Raw genomic sequence first — 26259 nt, 5'->3', positions numbered from 1 at the left:
CCCTGACACTCCTTCACATCTCCAGCCACGCACCGTCTACTTCTTCCGATCGTCTAGCCATGCCACTGCCACTCCTTCACATCTCCAGCCACACCCCATCTACTCCTTCCGATCTCGTAGCCATGCCCCTGCCACTTCTTCACATCTTCAGCCACGCCCCGTCTACTCCTTCAGATCTCCTCCAAGCCATGCTCCTGCCATTCCTTCACATCTCTAGCCACGCCCCGTCTACTCCTTCAGATCTCCTCCTAGCCATGCTCCTGCCAGTCCTTCACATCTCTAGCCACACCCCATCTACTCCTTCAGAACTCCTCCTAGCCATGCTCCTGCCACTCCTTCACATCTCCAGCCATGCCCCTGTCTACCCCATCAGATCTCCTCCTAGCCATGCCCCTGCCACCCCTTCACATCTCCAGCCATGCCCCTGTCTACTCCTTCAGATCTCCTCCTAGCCATGCCCCTGCCACTCCTTCACATCTTTAGCCACGCCCCATCTACTCCATCAGATCTCCTCCTAGCCATGCCCCTGCCACTCCTTCACATCTCTAGCCACGCCCCGTGCACTCCATTAGATCTCCTCCTAGCCATGCCCCTGCCACTCCTTCACATCTTTAGCTACGCCCCGTCTACTCCTTCAGATCTCCTCCTAGCCATGCCCCTGCCACTCCTTCACATCTCCAGCCACGCCCTGTCTACTCATTCAGATCCCCTCCTAGCCATGCACCTGCCACTCCTTCACATCTCCAGCCACGCCTCATCTACTCCTTCAGATTTCCTAGCCATGCCCCTGCTACTCCTTCACATCACCAGCCACGCCCCGTCTACTCCTTCAGATCTCCTCCTAGCCATGCCCTGCCTCTCCTTCACATCACCAGCCACGCCCATCTACTCCTTCAGATCTCCTAGCCATGCCCCTGCCACTCCTTCACATCTCTAGCCACGCCCCATCTATTCCTTCAGATCTCCTCCTAGCCATGTCCTGCCTCTCCTTCACATCACCAGCCACGCCCATCTACTCCTTCAGATCTCCTCCTAGCCATGCCCCTGCCACTCCTTCACATCTCCAGCCTAGCCCCGTCTACTCCTTCAGGTCTCCTCCTAGCCATGCTCCTGCCACTCCTTCACATCTCAGCCATGCCCCTGTTTACTCCATCAGATCTCCTCCTAGCCATGCCCCTGCCACTCCTTCACATCTCTAGCCACGCCCATCTACTGCTTCAGATCTCCTCCTAGCCATGCTCCTGCCACTCCTTCACATCTCCAGCCATGCCCCTCTCTACTCCTTCAGATCTCCTCCTAGCCATGCCCCTGCCACTCCTTCACATCTCTAGCCTAGCCCCGTCTACTCATTCAGATCTGCTCCTAGCCATGCCCCTGCCACTCCTTCACATCTCCTCCTAGCCATGCCCCTGCCACGCCTTCACATCTCTAGCCACGCCCCGTCTACTCCATCAGATCTCCTCCTAGCCATGCCCCTGCCACTCCTTCACATCTCCAACCACGCCCTGTCTACTACTTCAGATCTCCTCCTAGCCATGCCCCTGACACTCCTTCACATCTCCAACCACGCCCTGTCTACCACTTCAGATCTCCTCCTAGCCATGCCCCTGACACTCCTTCACATCTCCAACCACGCCCTGTCTACTACTTCACATCTCCTCCTAGCCATGCCCCTGACACTCCTTCACATCTCCAACCACGCCCTGTCTACTACTTGAGATCTCCTGCTAGCCATGCCCCTGACACTCCTTCACATCTCCAACCACGCCCTGTCTACTACTTCAGATCTCCTCCTAGCCATGCCCCTGCCACTCTTTCACATCTCCAACCACGCCCTGTCTACTACTTCAGATCTCCTCCTAGCCATGCCCCTGCCACTCCTTCACATCTCCAGCCACGCCTCATCTACTCCTTCAGATTTCCTAGCCATGCCCCTGCTACTCCTTCACATCTCCAGCCACGCCGCGTCTACTCCTTCAGATCTCCTCCTAGCCATGCCCCTGCCACTCCTTCACATCTCTAGCCACGCCCCATCTATTCCTTCAGATCTCCTCCTAGCCATGTCCCTGCCTCTCCTTCACATCACCAGCCACGCCCATCTACTCCTTCAGATCTCCTCCTAGTCATGCCCCTGCCACTCCTTTACATCTCTAGCACCGCCCCGTCTACCCCACCAGATCTCCTCCTAGCTATGCCCCTGCCACTCCTTCACATCTCCAGCTACGCCCCGTCTCGTCCATCAGATTTTCTAGCCATGCCCGACACTCCTTCACATCTCCAGCCACGCACCGTCTACTTCTTCCGATCGTCTAGCCATGCCACTGCCACTCCTTCACATCTCCAGCCACGCCCTGTATACTCCTTCAGATCTCCTAGCCACGCCCCTGCCACTCCTTCACATTTTCAGCCACACCCCTGTCTACTCTTTGATCTCCTAGCCATGCCACTCCTTCACATCTCTAGCCACGCCCCTGACACTCATTCACATCTCCAGCCACGCCCCATCTTCTTCATCAGATTTCCTAGCCATGCCCCTGCCACGCCTTCACATCTCCAGCAACGCCCCGTCTACTCCTTCAGATCTCCTAGCTATGCTCCTGCCACTCCTTCACATCTCTAGCCACGCCCCATCTACTCCTTCAGATCACCTCCTAGCCATGCCCCGGCCTCTCCTTCACATCACCAGCCACACCCGTCTACTCCTTCAGATCTCCTCCTAGCCATGCCTCTGCCACTCCTTCACATCTCCAGCCATGCCCCTGTCTACTCCTTCAGATCTCCTCCTAGCCATGCCCCTGCCACTCCTTCACATCACCAGCGACGTCCTGTCTACTCCTTCAGATCTCCTCCTAGCCATGCCCCTGCCACTCCTTCACATCACCAGCGACGTCCTGTCTACTCCTTCAGATCTCCTCCTAGCCATGCCCCTGCCACTCCCTCACATCTCCAGCCACGCCCTGTCTTCTCCATCAGATTTCCTAGCCATGCCCCTGACACTCCTTCAGATCTCCAGCCACGCCCCATCTACTTCTTTAGATCTCCTAGCCATGCCCCTGCCACGCCTTCACATCTCCAGCCATGCCCCGTCTACTCCTTCAGATCTCCTCCTAGCCATGCCCCTGCCACTCCTTCACATCTCCAGCCACGCTCCATCTACTCCTTTAAATCTCCTAGCCATGCCACTGCCACTCCTTCAGATCTTCAGCCACACCCCTGTCTACTCCTTTCGATCTCCTAACCATGGCACACCTTCACATCTCTAGCCACGCCCCTGCCACTCCTTCACATCTCCAGCCACGCCCCATCTACGCCTTCAGATCTCCTCCTAGCCATGCTCCTGCCACTCCTTCAAATCTCTAGCCACACCCCTGTCTACTCCTTCAGATCTCCTCCTAGCCATGCTCCTGCTACTCCTTCCCATCTCTAGCCACGCCTCGTCTACTCCTTCAGATCTCCTCCTAGCCATGCCCCTGACACTCCTTCACATCTCTAGCCATGCCCATGTCTACTCCTTCAAATCTCCAGCCACACCCCTGCCACTCCTTCACATCTCTAGCCATGCCCAGGTCTACTCTTTCAGATCTCCAGCCACACCCCTGCCACTCCTTCAAGGGCCCTTGAAGTGAAAAATGTATGGAGGGTGCCATATTTATTTCCTTTTACCTGTCTGTCCTACTGATCTATTACTAATTTTAGCCATAGACCCTGAACAAGCATGCAAATCAGATGTTTCTGACAAGATTAGCCACATGCTTGTTTCAGGTGTGTGATTCAGACACTACAGATTTTATTTTCTCCTACTGTATATAAAGACTGTCCCTGCAATAGAGGGAAATTTGAAAATGCTGCAAAGGTTTTTTTTTTGAAAGTCCAATGCATGCCCACAACTGTACAGCACGGATTTGGAAAAGGATGCAGAAGTGACGGAGTACCAAAAAAAAAAGATGTGGATGCTCTAAATCTCGCATCAACACTGAGTTGCCAAAAAAGAGCAAGTGCACTTTTACACTTAAAGGGATACTGTAAGAGGGTCAGGGGAAAATGAGTTGAAGTTACCCAGGGCTTCTAATGGTCCCCCGCAGACATCCTGTGCCCGTGCAGCCACTCACCAAAGCTCCGGCCCCGCCTCTGGTTCACTTCTGGAATTTCAGACTTTAAAGTCTGAAAACCACTGCGCCTGCGTTGCCGGGTCCTCGCTTCCCCTGATGTCACCAGGAGCGCATGGCGCAAACACAGACCATACTGGGCCTGTGCAGTACGCTACTGGTGACATCAGCGGAAGTGAGGACACGGCAACGCAGACGCAGTGGTTTTCCGACTTTAAAGTCTGAAATTCCAGAAGTGACCCGGAGGCGGGGCCGGAGCATCGGTGAGTGGCTGCGCAGGCACAGGATGTCTGCGGGGGACCATTAGAAGCCCCGGGTAAGTTCAACTCATTTTCCCCCGACCCCCTACAGTATCCCTTTAATGCGTTAATGATATGCGTTAATATGCATCGGTACGCGTTGCCTTTTTTTCTTCATAGCAGTTCATTGTTCAGTTCAGTTTTTCAGCATATAGTGTAAAACAGGCCACAGGGAAACATGGACACTGGACTGCACATCAGTTGTTCTTTCAGTTACAACTGATAGCAACTGATATATAACTGACAGCAACTGATTAAAACAAACCTGACCTAAAAATTAAAAGTCAAAAGAAACATATACATGTCACACCTCCCGTGTGGTTTAACCTCAATCTCTTTCTCCTCTCCTGTATCCTGTTTGTCCACTGTGATCAACTGAATTCTCCGTCCTCCATGTTAAAAATGGCCATTACCCCCTACCAGCTTCCTGGTCAGCACTCTGTTAAACTGTAATGTTGCCCATTTGAGCCATAGGGAAACATGGACATTACCTTGCACATCAGTTGTCATTTCAGCAACTCATATATTTCAGTTCTAACCAAATCTTGTCAGAATTGGAAGGAATCATTGTTAGAAGAAATGGTGAGCTTCTGAGGGGAACTGATGGCGAGGTAAGTATGTCATATTCATTTGCAGGAACATAATGTGTTTATTGTAAATCATTTTACTCGGTTCAGATTCCCTTTAAGTGTAAAAAGACCCTTATACCTCCTACACACACTTAGATACTGCTGCCACATTCAGTATAGTCGAGCAGCGTGTACTGCTCAATGGAGAGCGGTGGCCTTGTCATCGTTTATTGAGATGGTGCCGAACAATGTCCCCGGCCAGAGGTTACCTAGCATGTGTGTATCTCACAAATTAGTTCCAGGGTTACCCATGAAACAGCTGCACTTCTGGAAGGTGGTTGTAGAGTAACAGATTGCAGTAACAGATTGAAGAACAAGCTAGAGACCGCACTCAGAAGGCTTATTCAAAGCTGTATTGTCAGTTATCAGAGCACGACAGAGGCACACGACATGCTTCGGGCGTTCCTCAGGTGTGCCACACCCAACACCAGTGACACCTTTATACGTCACCCTCAAAAGTCACATGACCAAAAACTCACATCACATGATCACAATATATATACAGGGGACCTGCACCAGCACTCAGGTCAAGGGATTCTGACTTGACTAGACTACAGGTAGTGTTGGTGTGTGTATTGAACAGAATGCTGTAGCAGATTGCAGTCTGGCCAGCAAGGGCTACAAACACACACCAGCATAGATGCAGAGCACAGTCTGCACCCTTCCTGGCCAGGTCGGGAGACTGTCTGAGCTCAGCGCGGTGACATCTTTCTGGCGAGGGCGGGAGGCTGTCTGAGCTCGGCGCGGTGATATCTTGGATGACATGAAGAGGAGAACAAGACACAGCCATGCAACGCCTCATTAGCATAACCTTATTAAGACTGCTTCCCCTTGGAGTGTTTAGTCTGCAGGCAGCGTGCCTGATACAATGTCCAGAGTCCACTCATCATAACCATCACACCCCACACCGCCCTGCCACCAGCAATTACATTCACATCCCCTACCCCAGCAGCATCAGAGAGGGGGGAGTTAAAGAGGCACCCTAGCCTAACTGAAAACAAGCAAGTAAATACTAGGAGAGGACAAAGCCTGCGTTATTCAAGGCTTTTGTTTTTCATTTTTGGCACAGCTTAAAGTGTAAAAACAGTTTCCAGGTTATTCCACCTGTACCTCTGTAGGACTTGAACTGCGTATGGAGGAAAAGGGATTTTAGTAACGGTTTCTTTACAGTAAAAGTGCTAAAAGTGTACCAGAGACAGCATAACCTAAAGATTTGATACTTACCCGGGGCTTCCTTCTGCCCCATAAGCACGTCTGAGTCCCTTGCTGTCCTCCTCCGGTCTGCCGTTCAGTCGCAATCAGCCCCGGTAACTGGCTAAATCGTGTCAGTCCCGACTGCCAGGGCTGATTGCGGCTGAACGGCAGACCACGATAGGATGGCGAGGGACTCAGACGTGCTTATGGGGCTGAAGGAAGCCCCGGATAAGTATCAAATCTTTAGGTTATGCCATTTCTGGTTTCCTTTAAAGCAAACCTGTAGCATTGTCATGAGAGAAATTACGATACTTACCTCGTTGGAGGAAAGCCCTGTCCAAAGCTTGGGGCTAAGCTCCCGCAAGATAAAAAGCAAGTCCACACTGTGCAGGAGGGCTCGCGCTTATGCAGTAGCACATGCCTCTCAGGCTTGGTGGCAAAAGTTGAGACCCTCAGGCTTCATGCTAGAGCTTAGTGACGGGCACCGGAGGTCCCATCGCTGCAGTGGGGGGGGGTGCACTGGGGCACTTTTTTCCACTTCAGGTACAGTTTAAAGGAAATTTTAAGTTATAGTAAGAAAGTTCCGTTTCTGGGGCCTGAATGCCATTTCTTTTCAACTCCCAACTCGCTTTACAAAAAATACCAGATGGCAAGTGGGAGGAAATCTGCTGCTTTTCCTGGTGCCGCATCTCACATTTATTTGTCTCACACACCTTTCTACCTACCATGTAGCCTCAAATATAAGTCGACCTCGTGTATAAGTCGACTCCAATATTTGAGCCTCTTAAACTGGAATTTTTTACTGACTCAAGTATAAGTCTACCCAGCAAAGTGAATAGCTGCACTTGGGGCTCAGGAGGGGTAAATGACTGCACTGCATACAGTATTGTAGCCATTAACCCCTCCTGTCCCTTAAGTGCAGCCAACACCTCCTCCAGGCCCCTAAGTGCTGCAATTATTCACTCCCTTTTATGCAGCCCAGTATCCCCCCCCCCCCCCCTTTCCTTGTTAATTGTTGTGGCCAGGACTTTCACTCCTGTGGTTCCTTAGCATTTCCTTTTATCAACAAAATGTTACTTACCACTGGATACATTGTTGCAAATGGGAATGTCACTAATAGTACACATTACTTAGCGTGCTCAGTTTTTCCTATGACCCGTGTATAAGTCCACCCCTATACTTTTATTTAGTAAGTCAGACCTGAATTTCGAGACTTCGTTGGGTATATGCTTTACGTTTCCAGCCACAAAACACAAAAACAAGCTTTTACCACTTTTGGTAGGTTCTCATGCGTTATAATGAGAATGAACTGCTATGGCGACTGGACATAGACCAATACAAAGTCTGCATGCAGCCAGTTAGAATACCACATAGCTCCCAACTGTCTCTCTTTTGGATAACCATAATTTATAGAGGCGCCTATGCCGGCGGCTAAACTTCCGATGATTGCTGGGCGCTAACATTTCCTGATTCTAGCTCAGGAAGCCCCTCCGACAAACAGACCCCGCCTCCCAGTCCTCCACCTGCGGACTTCTACGCAGTTTACTCCGAAGGAGTTAAAACTCTCTCTGTGTCGCAGAAACTCCTCATCCATGCCCTCATAATTTCCCGCCTCGACTACTGCAATGCCCTTCTGTCTGGACTCCCTAAGACCCGAATAGCCCCACTGCAGTCCATCATGAATGCGGCTGCCAGAATTATCCACTCCTCCCATCGCTCCACCAGGGCGGCTCCCCTCCGTGAATCCCTCCACTGGCTTCCTATCCAGTCCAGAATCAGATTCAAGATATTGTGTCTGACCTACAAATCCATCCACAAAACCTGTCCAACCTACATTTCTGATCTTACTCAGAGATACACACCAAGCCGCTCACTCCGCTCCTCCAATGAACTTCGCCTGACCGTCCCCCGCATCACCCAGTCCCATGCACGCCTCCAAGACTTCTCAAGAGCCGCTCCGACACTATGGAACTCCCTACCTCCACCCATTAGGGCAGCCCCCTCCTTCAACACCTTCAAGAAGGCCCTCAAAACTCACCTTTTCACTCTTGCCTACCACCCCTCACAATTGCTCTAAACCCACAGCCGAACTCTGGTCCCCTACCTCTCGTGTCCCTACCTCTCCCTCTAGATTGTAAGCCTTTGGGCAGGGTCCTCACTCCTTTTGTGTCCTACCTGATCATGCACCTCTATTACTTTGCACCCATGCTATGCATTTGAGTGAACCTAACTTGCCTAACTCCATGCTCCCATCCAGTGACTGACTAAGCATTACCTTGTACTCGTACTGTGCTGTGTGATCTGGTTTTCTTGTATTCCTGTATTGTCATATTGCTGTTTGTCACCCCTAAATATTGTCTGTAACCTAAATTAATGTCCAGCGCTGCGTAATATGTTGGCGCTTTATAAATACAACAAATAAATAAATAATAAATAAATAAATAGGAGACATGTTGTGTAACATCACATTTTCGCCATGTTATTGTAATGAGAAGGTGCCCAACTTATGAAAGATTATTTTCTATTGATGTTTGTAGAAGAACGATGGGAACAAAGGCAGCTCATTGTTCCTGGGAAAAGGCATGGTGTGTGTGTGCGAGATGACTGGTGGAAAAACAGCTGCAGGTGAAATGTGTGGTGGGCGGTGATGTCACGGGTAGATTTATAGGATGGCTTGGGTTGCGTGTTGGTGGAGCCGGAGAGTGTACGCCCATTGGGTTCAGCCGCGGAGCGAAGCTCAGGTGGGGTCGTAGCCTTGGAGGAGAGGCATCCTGTTCTAAGAAGAGCTGGAATGGACACAAGTTGGATGGAGGAAGCTCATTTCATTGGTATCTGAAGAACGAGTTGTTCTTGTGGTTCGTGGCAGCCAATCAGGTTCTGCCATTCTCTTTTTTCACAGAGCAAATGAACTCTTGAAGAGAAAATGATGCTCCTACTGGCAAATAGAGTCACAAACAAAAGTGGCTCACTTACAAATCATCCCCTGACCTTCATTATCCATATAATTCCACCCCCCCTTGTGGTGACTTCAGACTCATCAGGTGTTATTTAACAGTGTGGCCATCATGATACCCAACTAGAACAAGAGAAGGTACAACGATACCTAACCTGGAGGATGAGGTGGACCCCTGTATTCAGGATAGGGTAAGACGTTGTGGTCCCCCCTAAGCCCTAGGCTCTCCTGAGGTTGCAGGGGCTTCTCCCTTATAGTTACACTTCTGGCAGCTCATCCAAGAGCCAAGATCACTCTCCCACCTTCAGCTTTTCAGCCTGCTATATCTTGGTCAAAATTGAACCGGTACCTTCGATCCTCCCAGGAAACCCTTTTGTCCTCTAGCTTCGTCACCTTTTCTCACGCTTACATCCAGGACTTCTCACAAGCATCACCTCTTCTTTGAAACTCTCTCCCATAACCTGTCTTTCTAATTCACCCTGTGTCCAAATTTGCTTGTGGCCATTTCAAATTTAAGCAGAAAAAAAGTAGACAGATCAGCAGTCTGAGCCAGGAGCTTGATCATTTCTAGGCTTCAGTAGGTTAGATCTTGCCATCAGGGCAGGGTACCAAGCCTAAAACACAGGACCCCAAATCTCTCAGGTCAATAGACAAACAACAATAACTCGTGTAACACTCTCCAGTCCTCTTGATAAACAGGGGAGGAGTTTATGCTGATGAAGAGACCATTATTGTCTGTTACCTAAATGTGTAATCCAAGACATTGCACAACACTGTCAAAACCAGAAGAAAAAGCACATTACAAGGACAGAGAGATTGAAGTTAGATGATTATTGTCTTAATGCAGCTCCTCTGCAGAGAGAGAAACACTGAGCTGAACAGAACACTGCACAACACTGCAAAGCGAGTAAACACAGCAGTTTACAAGGCAAGACAGATTGAAGCATACCTCCCAACTTTTTGAGATGAGAAAGAGGGACACTTAAGCCATGCCCTGCCACACCCCTGATCACGCCCCCATCACACCCCTAGTCACACATACCATAAAGATTTCATAAGAAAAATATGTTTTATAAGTCAAACCACACTGGTCCTTTCTATCCTGGTTCATTTTCCTTCATATTAACATTTTAGAATTAGTAATATATCAATTTAAAGGATGGGAATAAAGTTTAGAGTCAAACAAACACATTTTCAGTAGAGAAATATATATATATTTACGTTGAAAGAGGGACAAAGTCCTGAAAGGGGGACAAACAAGGAGGAAAGAGCTCCCAAAGAGAGACTGTCCCTCCAAAAGAGGGACAGTTGATAGCTATGGTAAATAACCTATTATTGTCAGTTATCTGAACATAACATTGCAAAGCATGATGGGAGCCAAATATCTGGAGAAAAGTAGATGATTACTTATGAGCCAAAGCTCAACCACACCACCCGGGGGCCTGTATTGTAACTGACAACATGCAAAAGACGGATTATCCCGCCCCATTCACAGCATGAAGCAGATGCAGTGGTTGCCTGTGTGCTGCAAACATAGTCCCTTCTCCTAGTTGACTGAACAACTTTTGATAGAGTGGGCAGGTCAATAATAACAATCAGTATGTATCAATACTAATGTTGCTGTTTTATCACAACTGAAATCTGACTGGATACTGAACTATCGGACACTAACTGAAACTTGTGGGAGCACGGAATCCCTCCTTCAGCCATCCCACTGTATCTAAAAATAAAAAAACAGTTAATTTTAGCCTGTAGTCTGAAAAAAGCTCTCTACAAGCAAATACATACACAATATCTTGGTTACAGACACTTTCTCCCTGACTTTGAAGCTAACAAGGGCATATAAAAACTTTTAAAAACATTTTTGTGTGTTCCCTCCTTAGAGCCGCAGAAAGCCCCGCCGCCGTCTGATATCCCCCCCCCACCAGCCAACAACATTACATTTCTAAATGAGGCCTTCTCGGAGAAAGTGTTACACCTCTACAATTATAGTTCGAGGTTGTAACTGCTTCCCGAATCCAATCACGGCCCATAAGGAGGTTTTATACAAGCAACAGAAAAGGTTCCACTATGACTCTGCCAACTTGGCTGCCGGCTCCCACTGAAGAGATAGGTTAAGTTCACTTAGGACTTGGCCATGTTTGTCATTTATTGTGTGCGGGTTTTTTTCTTTCCATACCCAGGCTGGCGACACTCTCACCTGCTCCTGCCAGCTGCCTCCACCCGCATCACAGCCATTTCTGTTTTGCTTTTTGTAACTCCTTGAAAACAGATTCTCTCTTCTGTAACAAAATTTTTTTTAAAAAGAAGAAAGTTAAAGCAGTATTAAACACTGACATAGTATTCAATAAAAATATGTCTTCCTACTTTTTATAACTCATACAGTTATATTTCCTTTTATATTGTTATTCATTTAGAAATTACAAGTCTCCAAAGTTTAGTTTACTTGCTCTGAAAGCTGCCATTGCATTTTATTCATAGCTACAGTATTTATATATTGTAATGTACCCAGTGGATTTTTCTGAGCTGTATCTGATCTGCACATGTTAGAAGGAATTTCTAGACTGCCAGGGAATGTTTACATTGCTCTCTTGCTACAAATAAGTAAACACAAGATAATGTTATCATTTCTTTGGATGTGGATCTCACTGCAGGGAGCATTCTATTGAAAAGTAAGTCCTGTGTTTAACTGTTTGAATGCTGTTCTGCTTAACAAAAAAATGTGGTAGTAAATAATATGCTGTAAATAACCTTTTAGGGCTCTTTCACATCAGAGCTTGCGTTGGAGAACGCTCAAAGCATACGTTTTGTTGTATGCATTTTAATGCGTTTTGATATGCGTTGCACTGCAGTGAGTGTGCGTTTTTAATCCGTTTTCAATGCGTTACAGCACATAGGAAAACGCAGGTAATTTTTTTTTCTTTTAGTTTTCAACTTTCTACATTGTTTCTCTGTTGCATTCTGGGACTGATTGCCTGCGTTAACGGATTAAAAACGCGCATAGTGTGCGTTTTACATTGACTAACATTGTAACGCATAAAGCTAGCGTCGGCCGAAAAACTGTGCCTGGGTGCAGTGTAACGCAACGCACAAAAAGGCTGCATTATATGTGAAAGCTAAAGTGAAAGTCTATGGACTTTCATTTCACCTTGGGTAACGCAAACTTTACCCGTTGCGTTGAAACGCAGAAAATCTGCCCTAATGTGAAAGAGCCCTTAGAGCAAAGAAGAAATGCTGGGTTTTAATACTGCTTTAAAGCGCATGTCCAGGAATACTTTTTATAACACCTTTAAGCTCCCGTAACTAAAGGAGCACACACACATTCAATTTTTATTGGCCAATCACTGACCCATGTTTACCACCTCCATGCAGTATGAGGACCAACAGGCTTTGAAAATTATGCAGAGATGTAAGCTGTCGTGCTACATAGAAAGAGTCAAATTGGCCAATGAGAATTGGATGTGTGTACTACCAGGCTTAACCTTGTATCCCCACTAAACAAACCCAACCTCTGTACTCAACTATGAATTTCTTCAACTTCACGTCATGATCTCATCATCTGGCCAGACAGTCCATGGAACCAAAAGACCCACAATCCTCAATGTCCCAACTGTTTCTTCTCCCACAAACCACTGCTACATCCCATAAACCCCAGTGCTGATAGCCTTTCGTAAGCTCTTTCTCCCCACCCCACCCTCCTCCATGTGTCACTCACTGAAACCACGCCTTCTGATACAGTGCCAGTGGAGGGGCTTGCGGCTGTGGCTAAAACATACAAGCTTTTGGATCTTGGAGAGGTTTCCCCAATCCTCATCCACTGGCTCAATCCACAGCCGGTACTCCCGAAGCGCAGCAGCATGGCACCTGCACAGTAGCACGGACCCGCTCAAGCCTGATCAGACCTGTGCCTCTGTGCAGGCGGCTCACGCTTGTGCAGTAGCATGGACCCAATCGGGCTCAGCTTTTACAGAAGAAAGCTGGGTGGGTCTGTAGTAGCGCGCATGCGCAAGCTGTCCACAAGCGACTTTCAGGGGTTCCAGCGCTGGAACGAGCTAGTGGAGAAGGACAGGAGAAGCCTCGCCAGTATCCAGAGGCTTCCCATTCCCGAGAGGAGTATCCCGTAGGGGTGCTTTGCCTCTATGTAAGAGTTTCTTTTTCAGGGGTTTTGGGGAGGAGTGATGTAGTGACATCACAGTCAGGCCTGGAACCCACTAGGAATCGCTGCAGCACTTTATGATATGCAACAAATGAACAATGATGTCCTACTGCTCTACCTCTATCATTTGCTGCATAAACTTGCTTTTGAATCCTTGTTGGGTAGAGTAATCACACTGGATGGATCATGACCTGGGAGGCCAATGACATCAGCGTACACCTATACACACTGTAGATTCCCAGCTGAAATGATCCGGTTCTGATCCATTTCTGCCTGAAGAAGGAACTTAAAGTTTCTAAAGCTTGCAAAGAAATCTAAGAGATAGTCATTAAAGGTGTCACCTAAACAACTTTTGCTGTTATGTCTTTGGATTCAACTGAAACGATTGTTTCTGAGGAACGAAATCTAAAAAAGGTAGCCAATTTGATATTTTCTTTTTTTGTATTATTTTTTCTCTAAAGCAATCAATGTTATGGGTCGATTAAATAGAATTTTTCAAAAATCACGCAATAAAAAAGTAGTAACGCACATTATCGCTGCATTACCGTTGCATTAAGAAGGTACAGTGAAGCATACATGCGATGAAAAGTAAGCTTTCCTGTACCTGGTAACGTGTGCATTTAGAGGTAATGCACTGCATAGCACTACACATTACCATGCAACGCTAACGTCGCACTGTGCAGATCGCATGGGCTTCTTATTGCAGTGCGGTAAGCTGCGTTATGCATTTTTTGGTAAAACATTATAAAGTATATCCGCCTTAAAGAGAATCTGTAGTGTAAAATTCTTACAGTAAAAAGCATACCATTCTATTCATTATGTTCTCCTGGGCCCCTCTGTGCTGTTTCTGCCACTCCCTGCTGCAGTCCTGGCTTGTAATTGCCAGTTTTAGGCAGTTTTTAGGGCTCTTTCACACCAGAGCCCTTTTTCCGCGTTTTACCGCAAAGTCTATACGTTGCGTTAACCAAGGTAAGAGGAAAGTCCATAGACTTTCCTTTTACCTTTCACACCCGACGCTGCGTTTCGATGCGTTGCGGTACGACACACCCGGGCGCATTTTATCGTCGGGAATCGGCGTTTCCCCGTGGGGTTAATTAACTACTACCGCTGCTACTCAGCGTCGCACCGGAGTTTCCCGACGACACGCCGCAACGCCTGCAGGAGCCGTTCTCCTGCACGCTTTCAGTGTGTAACCGGCCTAACAAACAAAAGACATGGCATGTAATAGGCTGAGAGTAGGTCAGTGTGCGATTCATACAGAGCTTGCAGGGGGCCTGGAGAGGGTGTGTATAGCTTCTATCCAATGACAAGCAGAACAGCACATTCCAGCTTGAGTGCCTGAGCCCGACAGACCCGACAGAGGCAAGAAGATTAGATCATATAACAGAGATAATACAGCCACTGTGCAACTAGGAAAGGCTGCAGTAAGCCAGACCACATTAGAACAGGTATAGAAACTTATAGGATAGAAGAAATAAGGCTGAAAATTTTGTTACAGGGTCTCTTTAACATGTGTAAATGTACATATATGGCCTGATTCTGTTTTTCTTAATTTTCTTTTTATTTATTTTTTGGCAGATTGATCAAATAAAAATTTTTTATCATCTTCGATTAGTTTTTTATTTTTTCAAAATTTCTACAAAAAAAAATGTCATTTATACAAGCTATCCTCTTATTGAATAATTGTAAATATCAAACCATTTGGTTTGAGCAAGTCTGGCCCTCTTTAAGACCGTGAGGTTTCATTTTTTTAATGGCTTGTTCAAGAAACAAAGGGGGGAAAGAAATGACTACCTACTATATAAATCTATTGAACAGTAGCTTAACAACACGCAGAGAGTCATTGGATTAGGACCTTTGGGAAAATGTAAAATGTTTTTTAATAGCTCTGGCGCTTAATTTTTTTCGGGCCAGCTCTGATTTTAACAATGCCCCTCAGGCCCGTCAAACGTGCCGCTCCCAGCCGCGGGAAGGCTTCCCATCTGTCCTCTCCCTCCTGCAAATAAACTGCGCTGGCTGGAAACGCCGGGGCCCCCCGACACAATAAAGCCTCCAAACAGCCCCGATTTACAAGGCCAGGGGCGGCCGGGGAACGCTGCGTACCAGCTCGACATGTCTGATAATGAAACACGTGGAATAAAAAAAATATATATTTATACATAAAAACTGCAGCGAAGGAGCTGCATTAAATCTCAACCATGAAAACATAAATAAAATGGAGGCGATCCGTTCGGACGCGGGCATTTTACCATAATGATTTGTTTTTATGGTAACGTAAAACCTCGCCATTCCCACCTCCTGGAAAAAAAAAAAGAAAAGAAAAAAAATTCCCCTTGTTTTAACAAGGTGCCCAGATGTAATAGTAGTTCTCCCTAAATCGTTTACGAGGGTGTAATGCACAGCAATATTTCAATAAGGAGTCCCGCAAATTGTTTTTAATTTAGTTTTTTTTTTTTGCATGTACCCAGCAGAGCAAACGAGAGGGTAAGAGAGAACGAGCAGGAAACAGAAAGCGAGGGTTGGGAGCCGTTAATTTTTTTTTTTTTTTTTTTTTTTGCCGTTAATTAAGAACTGACTTTAATTGGAAAAACGTTGCAAGCAGCCAGTCTAGACTTACAAAATCACATGATGGTGTAGATGATTAAAACATTAGGAGCGGGTTAAACCCACGTCAGGAGGCGAGGCGGCCACCCGGATCGTGCACGGCACTGAGCAACGTTAAAGGAGGACTCCGTGTAATGTCACCGCATGAGCATTCAATATACATGTAACTTTAAAAACTTTTTATTCATGTTTCCCAAAAAAAAAAACAACCCAGAAAACATGTTCTCAAAAGCCATCGGCTATGTACATTTGAAAAAAAAACTCTTTAAACAACCGGCCAACTCTCACCATATCTATGCTCGGTGGTGTAATGGTTAGCGCTCTCGCCTTCTAGTGCAGGGTCCCTAAATCAGGTCAACATCTGCAAGGGGTTTGTATGTTCTCCCTGTGTCTGCGTGGGTTTCCTCTGGCACGTCAGTTTCCTGCGAAATATGTCAGCACTATATAAATACTAAACAATAATAGCAGTGCTCTCCCCAGGCTCTTTTAGCCAGGTGCTCCACCCGGCTAGTTTTGGTGAGCACCCGGCCTGTCATTGGCTCACCTCCTCCAATGCTGTAAGTGTAGTTGCTCACAGAAGCACTGGCCCTGCATTCTCTCATCTCGCCCCACCCAGCTACTTTTTCATGCCACCCGGCTGGAAAAAAAAATTCTGGGGAGAACACTGAATAGTAAAAATATCTGGTGACTTGTCCGGAAGAAGCAGGAAGTTCTGAATCAGGATGGTACCATCTGTTGGCTAACATAAAAGAAAAAAAAAAAGTAAGAACGCCCATACACTACTCAATTTTCGGAATCAAAATCCAGCCGAATTGATCATAATGCTCGAACCTGGCAGATATCGATGCAGCAACATGGCCACCCAATCAAATGTTTCCATCAATTTCTGCCCAAAATTGTTTGAAAGGATTGATTAAGCATGCTGGAAAATAACGCAAGGGCTTGATTGGGTGCACGGCGGTAACGGTGCTTGATTTCTTAACGACCGATGGACCCCTATGCATTCTGCCCCCAACCATATGCGTACCCCCTTGGCCCATGGTGAGTGCTGCATGCTCATCTGTGATGCTTCTTCGCTGAATTCCAAATCCGACGAAAATCCAACATTTTACACAGAATTCCGACACATATTCTAAATTGGAACAGCAGGACACACACACACACACACACACACACACACACATATATACACTAGCTGATGACCTGGAGTTGCCCGGGGGATGTATTTGGCTGGTGTTGGCTCCGCCCACTTTTTCTAACACTTAAAGGGACACTTAAGTCAAACAAAAAAATGAGTTTTACTCACCCAGGGCTTCCAATAGCCCCCTGCAGCTGTCCGGTACCCTCGCCGTCTCCCTCCGATCCTCCTGGCCCCGCCAGCAGCCACTTCCTGTTTCGGTGACAGGAGCTGACAGCCTGGGGACGCGAGTGATTCTTCCCGTTCCCAGACACATTAGCACCCTCTATGCTGCTATATGGTATATGCTATAGCAGCATAGATGGCGCTATTGTGGCCAGGAACGCGAAGAATCACTCACGTCCCCAGCCTGTCAGCTCCTGTCACCGAAACAGGAAGTGGCTGCCGGCGGGGCCAGGAGGATCGGAGGGAGACTGCGAGGGCACCGGACAGTTGCAGGGGGCTATTGGAAGCCCCAGGTGAGTAAAACTCATTTTTTTGCTTTGACTTAAGTGTCCCTTTAAGCTGGCCACTAACGGTCCAATTTCTAGCGAAAAATCGTTAGAGCGATCAGAAATTCTGATCGGATGAAAAATCGTTCACTACACCATCAACTAACCAATCATTGCTTCCTATCTATCACGACCACCAAGAAAATCCAAATTTCCGTGCAATGAAAATTCATTCGGGCGACATTTTTTTTCACTCGTTCATAATCGATTGTGTCCACCAATGGAGATTATTTACAACCAATCCGATCAGAATTTCTGATCGCTCGAACGATTTTTCGCTAGAAATTGGACCGTAAGTGGCCAGCTTAACACACAATTACTCAATGGCCTAGTTTGTGAGCTTTGCAGTCTTTGGCATCAATAAGTTGCATTGAAATGAAACAAATTAACCCCAGTCACCCAATGGCCAACTGTACCAGGTTTGAGGCTTGTGCCATTAACAGTACAAGAAAGGCAGCAATGATATATTCCCCTTGAAAAGCAATAGGTGAAATTTGATTGGCTATTGTAGACTCCACCCACTTTTCTGGATATTAATCCCAGTCACCCAGTAACCAACTGTGCAAAGTTTAGGAACCCTTCCATTAACAGTGTAAGAATGGCTGCAGTTTATATTTTCCCGGTGTAATTTGTATTTGTAAAATGAAAAGTATCCTACAGTACATGTTATTCCAGGTAATGTACTATGTGTGTGCCAAATTTCATTCAAATCCGTTCAGCTATTGTTACGCGATTGAGTAACAAACATCCAACTATCCAAACTTTCACATTTATAATCTATCTATCTATATTTTTTTTACATGAACCATAAGGTTAAATATGATTAGTGTAAATTTGCAAAAATATGTTTAAAAAAGGTTATAACTTCTGTTTGAATTTTTGTATAGAAATTTCTAATTCGTGTCCCTGAGCCCGCTCATTTTTAATATTTGTGGATAAAAAAAAAATTACCAAAACTCAATTTTGCATAACTTTTGAAATTTTTTGGCCGTCAGAATCCCTTGAATTCCAAATTCAGGCATTCAACTCAAAATTGAAAACTTGGGGATTCGGAATTCAACCAGATCTGTGCGCTTGTCCCTATCTGTACATCCCCACCACAATAAGCAACTCCATTGGCACACAAATTGGCATTGAAGGGGGTTGTAACATCCCCCCAAAAAATGCCCCCAAAATATATATGTAAACCCCTTTTTTTTTCTTACCTGGTTTATGTGCCTTTGCTAAACTGTGCAGTGCCAACAGGATTGTGGGAAGCCTTTTTCTTTTTTTTTTTTTTTGCTACATCAACAAGCTTATCCCAGACTGCAAATAGTAAACTTACCATTTCAAATAAGATAAGGACACTATGACCATAAGGTAAGTGAACCTCCCATTGAAGATTTTACGCAGTGATGTAAGCATGTTATCTAGCTGATGTTTACTGTCTTCTTACTGTCCTTCCCACAGAAAACATCACCTAGACAACATGCTTGCATCTTTGTGTAAAGGGAGGGGGGATTCAATTACCTTCAGGTCATAGTGTCCTTTGCTTATCCAAAATAGGAAGCTTTCTGTTATCTGCATGCTTAGATAAACTTGTTATTGTAGATTAAAAAACACCCCCTAGAAAAAAAAACTCACAATCCTGCTGACACTGTTCCTGCATTTAGGTGAAAAGAAAAAAAAAAAAAAGAAAAAAAAAACCACCAAAAAAAACAAAACATTTTAGAAGAAAATGGGGGAAAGTGTTTATATATACATATTTTTGGGAGCACGATTTTTAAGGCAATTTTTTATGCTGGATGTTCCTTAAGACCTTTGCAGCTTTTTGTATTATTTATTTTTGCGGGCGTTGCACCGACGCTCTCCCAGTCTGCGGAAAAACCTATTGACTGTTGTTCTTTAACTGCAGCGAGGGACACACAGGGGAACATTTTACAGAAGGGTAAAGAGGCACAGAGAAGAGACCGGCATGCAGACAGTCAGTCCTACAATCCAGCATGTGCGGAGTCCACCAAGGACAGTTTAGAAAGCAGAGTGTGCCGGTACAGCTGTAATCTCCTGTACAGATTAGGGCTTAATTCCCTATTACAGCTCGATGTGTCGCCAATCAGCCATGTCCTCCCCCCCTCTTCCTCTAAATAATGTTCAACAATCCAGCATCAATTAAACCCTGGAAGCGTCCGCTCCTGGCGGTGTCTGCCAACAGTCCTGGCGTTGTGTATGTTTCAGAACTGATAGAACGCTGTATAAAGAGCTGTACGGAATTCTCTTATCTCGGTCAGGCCACGCTGGAGCTCTGAGCGCGATACAATCATGTAGCAGAAAGCCATGGAGGTGGCGGGACGATGGTGGACAGGTAACGGGCATGAGAGGTGACAAGCCCTCGCCAGCAGTCACTTCCATATGGCCATGAGGTGTGCAGAGGCCACTGCAGGTCGTGGAGAAACTCAGTTATAACGCCTAAAGCTACCTACACACTTTATCGGCTGAAAAGATTGTTCACAATTGTTTTGGGCAGTAATATGAAGCGTGTACAACTTTCCACGGATATCGCTGCCTCCTTAGTAGTGACACATCTGGTGCAATTGCTGTTCCCCAATGCCTGTTGCCTGTAGTTAGTTCCCACCCCCTCCACAGAGCAGTGTGTATGGTTCCTCCCTTTCCTCTCCATAGACCAGTACACGTTACTCCTCCCTCCCCTCTCCATAGAGCAGTACACATTGCTCCTCCCTCCCATCTGCAGAGCAGTACACATTGCTCCTCCCTCCCATCTGTAGAGCAGTACATATTGCTCCTCCCTCCAAAATAGAGCAGTACACATTGCTCCTCCTTCCCCTCTCAATTAAGCAGTACACATTGCTCCTCCCTTCCATCCACAGAGCAGTACACATTTCTCCTCCCTCCCCTCTCCATAAAGCAGCGCACATTGCTTCTCCCTCCCTAGTGACTCCTAAGGGGTAGACATGGCAGCAGAGAACATGGGCATGTGATGTATTGGGTGCGCAGACCAATAAGACCGCAATACATTGATTTTGACTAGACCCATGTTAAGGAGAAGGCCTCAAAAAAATGTTACGTGAAACTTGGAGTGGTTTCCAAAGAAAAGGCTGGGCATGGTGGATTCTTGGATTGGCGGTTGCGTATTGTGTGGCATAACTGTTGGTCTCAGCCACAATTAAGTCATAGAGACCAGCAGTGATCAGGAAAAAAAAAATTCTGTCACTGCGTGTGGGCGGTTGAGGGTTTGGCCGGGTGATCAGAAGCCCACAAGGGGCAGATTAAAGCCTGATCTGATGATAGGAGTGCTAGGGGGTGACAGGTGGTAACAGGAGGTGATTGATGGGTGTCTCAGGGGGTGATTAGAGGGGAGGATAGATGCAATCAATGCACTGGGGAGGTGATCGGAAGGGGGTCTGAGGGGGATCTGAGGGTTTGGTGGAGTGATCAGGAGCCTACACAGGGAAAACTAGGGCCTGATCTGATGGGTAGGTGATTGATGGGTGTCTCAGGGTGTGATTAGAGGGGGGAATAGATGCAAGCAATTCACTGGGGAGGTGATCAGGGGGGTCTAAGAAACATCTGAGGGTGTGGGCGGGTAAGTGGGTGCCCGCAAGGGGCAGATTAGGGTCTGATCTGATGGGTATGATGGGTAGCAGTGACAGGTGGTGACAGGGGGTGATTGATGGGTGATCAGTGGGTGATTAGAGGGGAGAACAGATGTAAATAATGCACTGGGGAGGTGATCAGGGGGGTCTGAGGGCGATCTGAGGGTGTGGGCGGGTGTTTGGGTGCCCGCAAGGGGCAGATTAGGGTCTGATCTGATGGGTAGCTGTGACAGCTGGTGACAGGGTGATTGATAGGTGATCAGGGTGTGATTAGAGGGGAGAATAGATGCAAGCAATGCACTGGCGAGGTGATAAGGGGGGGGGGGGGGTCTGGGGGCAATCTGAGGGTGTGGGCAGGTGATTGGGTGCCCGCAAGGGGCACATGAGGGTCTGATCTGATTGGTATGATGGGTAGCAGTGACAGGGGGTGATTGATGGGTGATCAGTGGGTGATTAGAGGGAAGAACAGATGTAAATAATGCACTGGGGAGGTGATCAGGGGGGGTCTGAGGGCGATCTGAGGGTGTGGGCGGGTGTTTGGGTGCTCGCAAGGGGCAGATTAGGGTCTGATCTGATGGGTAGCAGTGACAGGGGGTGACGGGGTGATTGATAGGTGATAAGGGTGTGATTAGAGGGGAGAATAGATGCAAGCAATGCACTGGCGAGATGATCGGGGGGAAGGGGGGGGGGGGTCTGAGGGCGATCTGAGGGTGTAGGCGGGTAATTGGGTGCCCGCAAGGGGCAGATTAGGGTCTGAACTGAAGGATAGCAGTGACAGGTGGTGATTGATGGGTGATTAATGGGTGATCAGTAGGTGATTAGAGGGGAGAACAGATGTAAACAATGCACTTAGTAGGTGATCTGAGGGCGGGTCTGTGGGCGATCTGAGGTTGTGGGCGGGTGATCAGGTGCCTGCAAGGGGCAGGTTAGGGTCTAATCTGATGGGTGGCAGTGACAGGTGGTGACGGGGTGATTGACAGGTGATCAGTGGGTGATTACAGGGGAGGATAGATGTATACAGTACACAGGGGGGGGGGGGGTCTGGAGAGGATCTGAGGGTGTGGGGGGTTATCAGGATCAGTGTGCTTGGGTGCATACATACACAGCTGCCTCCTACCCTGATGGTCCCTCGATCACTGGGACCACCAGGGTAGGAGGCAGCCTGTATACTACACTTTGTATACATTACAAAGTTTATCATACACTTTGTAGCGGCAAATCGAGGGTTAACAATGCGCCAGTGCTGCTAATCGGCCGGCGGGTTGATGTCGTGGGTGGGCGGAGCCTAATGCCGGCAGATGTGTGCGATCCCCAGGTGATCAGTCCTCCAGGTGCCGCCGATCGGCGGTCCTGGGGGTGCCACTGTGCCGATGCCCATAGGTAAGTGGCTAATTTCTTGGTTTTAAAACACTAGATTTCTGCAAGAATTCCTACTTTTTACTAGCGGCTTACGTAACACCTTTCCACTCTTCTAAAATGAAGAGAGAGAGAGAGAGAGAGAGAGAGAGAGAGAGAGAGAGAGAGAGAGAGAGAGAGAGAGATTTTATTTTATTTTATCTGGGAGCTGGAAGTTAAAGGGTCTCCCTAGAAGTGCGCAGAAATGTCCGGGAAGAGGTGGCGAGCCTGGGACTGGCACGGTGTTTAGATGATGCCGTTAATCGCTCTGCAGCAGAACGCGGTGACGGGAGCCAAGTGCATTACAAAAGCCATTAGCCGGACCCCCTCACAAGCACATCATGCAAAACGCCAGACTGGTGACGGGTGACATCATACATCCACAGTAAACGCCGCCCCCCGGGGTCCAGTCCTGCATGAAATCAGATGTATGCTGAATTTAGTGCCCTGTTATATACGCTCCTGCTGTAATTGCTATCATTTATTTCACATAGCACCGCCACATCCAGCAGCATTATTCCATAAACAAAAAATGATACGTGCCTCATTTGTAACCAGATCTGCATGGTGCTGTGATGTGGAGGGGCTGGGGTATGCTGGGGGCCAGGTAGAGCTCACAGTTACAGTGGTGCTCTGCAGGGCGCTGCGCTGTGATGTGGAGGGGCTGGGGTATGCTGGGGGCAGGTAAAGCTCACAGTTATAGCTATGCTCTGCATGGTGCTGTGATGTGGAGGGGCTGGGGTATGCTGGGGGCCAGGTAAAGCTCACAGTTATAGTGGTGCTCTGCAGGGTGCTGTGATGTGGAGGGGCTGGGGTATGCTGGGGGCCAGGTAAAGCTCACAGTTATAGTGGTGCTCTGCAGGGTGCTGTGATGTGGAGGGGCTGGGGTATGCTGGAGGGATCCATCTGAAAATGGCGCCTGCGAATAATGGCGCACGGTGTTGCCGCTAATGCGCTTGCCGCTTATCGCTATTTAACGCTAAAGCCTTATTGTTATTTAGCGTTAAAGGACTTACGAGCCCAAATAGCGAAAAAAAGATAAGTACCTTAATCAGTTTTAAATGCACGGAGGACGCCGTCCGCACCCTCCGTGCAGTTCCGCCGGGTCCCCGCAGTCTGATCGCCCCCCGTGCCGCTCCCGACCCCACGGACGGGGTCGGGCTCCCCTTCCTCTCCCAAGATGGCCGCCGGAGACGGCCACGGCTGCGCAGTCCGCATACGCGTTAGTGCGGCTGCGCAGCTCTAGGGCCTCGCCCCTCGATTCACGCTACTGTGCGTGGATCGGGGGGGGGGGGGGGGCCCTAGAGCTGCGCAGCCGCACTAACGCGTATGCGGACTGCGCAGCCGTGGCCATCTCCAGCGGCCATCTTGGGAGAGGAAGGGGAGCCCGACCCCGTCCGTGGGGTCGGGAGCGGCACGGGGGGCGATCAGACTGCGGGGACCCGGCGGAACTGCACGGAGGGTGCGGACGGCGTCCTCCGTGCATTTAAAACTGATTAAGGTACTTATCTTTTTTTCGCTATTTGGGCTCGTAAGTCCTTTAAAGCCTTATCGTTATTTAGCGTTAACATACAGAACCCTCTCTGTACCTATCCCTAACCCCTAAACCCCCCTGGTGGTGCCCAACCCTAACCACCCCCCTGGTGGTGCCTAACCCTAAGACCCACCTGGTGGTGCCTAACCCTAAGACCCCCCTGGTGGTGCCTAACCCTAAGACCGCCCTGGTGGTGCCTAACCCTAACCACACCCCTGGTGGTGCCTAACCCTGAGACCCCCCTGGTGGTGCCTAACCCCAACTACAACCCTGGTGATGCCTAACCCTAACCACCCCCCTGGTGGTGCCTAACCCCGAGACCCCCCTGGTGGTGCCTAACCTTAAGACCCCCCTGGTGGTGCCTAACCCTAAGACCCCCCTGGTGGTGCCTAACCCCAACTACAACCCTGGTGATGCCTAACCCTAACCACCCCCCTGGTGGTGCCTAACCCTAAGACCCCTCTGGTGGTGCCTAAACCTAAGACCCCCCTGATGGTGCCTAACCCTAAGACCCCCCCTAGTGGTGCCTAAACCTAACCTTGACAGTGTCACATTAAATCCATTCACCGTTTCGCAGTTAAATAATGTCTGCAGTTTGGCTTATGTAGGGCGCTATTGATAAATAACGTTACTGTGGGCAATAACGTCTGCTGTTTGGCAAATGAACGGCACTATTGATAAATAACGTTAGTGTGTGCCACTATTGATAAATAATGTTAGTGTGTGCCGTTTTTCTTCTTTTTTTCCCCTGTGCGCCATTATTATGCAGTACTAACGATAAATAGCGATAAGCGTATCTTTTTAATGTGGCGCCATTTTTATGCATCAGCGCTGTGCGCCATTATTCACTGATCCGATGCTGGAGGCACACAAGTGACAGTTTCTGGTTGAAACATTATCAGTTTGAGGTGGGATGCAGCAACTACCCATGGGACCGCTCACCAAAATTACCATCCAAGCCCCCTTGTGTGGTTGGCATCTTGTCTTGAGCTACATTTCATCTTGAAGATTTTCTGCAAAAAGCACCACTGGGGCAGGTAAAAGTTGCGTGCCAAATTGTTTATTTAACCTCCTGAGTGGCGTAAAGGTTTTGCAGCCTAGAGTCCCCCAGTGTAAATGTAACTGATCCCATACCTGTAAAAGCTTTAGCTAGCGCTAGGCTAGCTAGTAAAGATTTCCGGCACCCTCCAATCGCTGCTAATCCCCCCGCTAATACATTACCCAGCCTGGATCCAGCGATCGGCGCAGCCTCCCCGAACAGCTCCGGTCTTCACTACGGGGAGGATCGCACATGACATCATGACGTCGCCGATGTCATGCGCAAACCCGATCCTGCCAATAGAGAGACCGGAGCTGTGCGGGGAGGCTGCGCGATTGCTGGAGCCAGGCTGTGTAATGTATTAGCGGGGGGGGGGGGGGAGAACTGGGGTTAAATCACAGGGGATCGGGGGGTGCCAAACACCTTTACTAGCTAGTCTAGTACTTGCTAAAGCTTTTACAGGTATAGGATCAGTTACATTTATACTGGGGGACTCCTGGGGGCATCAAGCGGTATGCCCGACACAGTGTTGGGCATACCGCTGAGGAGGTTAAGGAACACTAAAAGAACCCGTATTTTTTAACCTAGGAGTGAGAGAGTACTTGAAGTGCTGGTAAATAATGATGCATACATTTAATTTGCTTATCTTTTTTGTGTACTGTAACAAATTCCATTCACTCTAAACTGACGGCAGGTCTGCTCTTATCTGACAGCAGAATGAGCCATGAGGGGAGGGGGAATTCTCTCACAGTGCATCTGTTAATCCTGTGTGTGAGAGAAGCCGCCCACGTGGGTAGCAGGGCAGCTTCCTGGTTCCGGGTCACCTGACTGGTGAAGTGTGCGTAGGAGGAGGAACACACTGAATTGCGGAGAGCACATGTCACCAGTCAGGTGACCCGGAAGCAGGAAGCTGCCCTGCGACCTACACGAGCGGCTGCTCGCAAGATGCTATCGGGATTGCAGCTTTGAATTGAAATGGATTTTTCAAGCGCAGGGGACATAGGGAGGGGTATGGATGATGCAGGGGGGCAGTGGAGGACATAGGGGGACCCAGGACACGAGAAGACCTTT

The sequence above is a fragment of the Hyperolius riggenbachi genome, chromosome 12 (assembly GCF_040937935.1).
Source record: "Hyperolius riggenbachi isolate aHypRig1 chromosome 12, aHypRig1.pri, whole genome shotgun sequence".
Lineage (NCBI taxonomy): Eukaryota > Metazoa > Chordata > Amphibia > Anura > Hyperoliidae > Hyperolius > Hyperolius riggenbachi.
Note: the sequence above shows the minus strand (reverse complement) of the source record.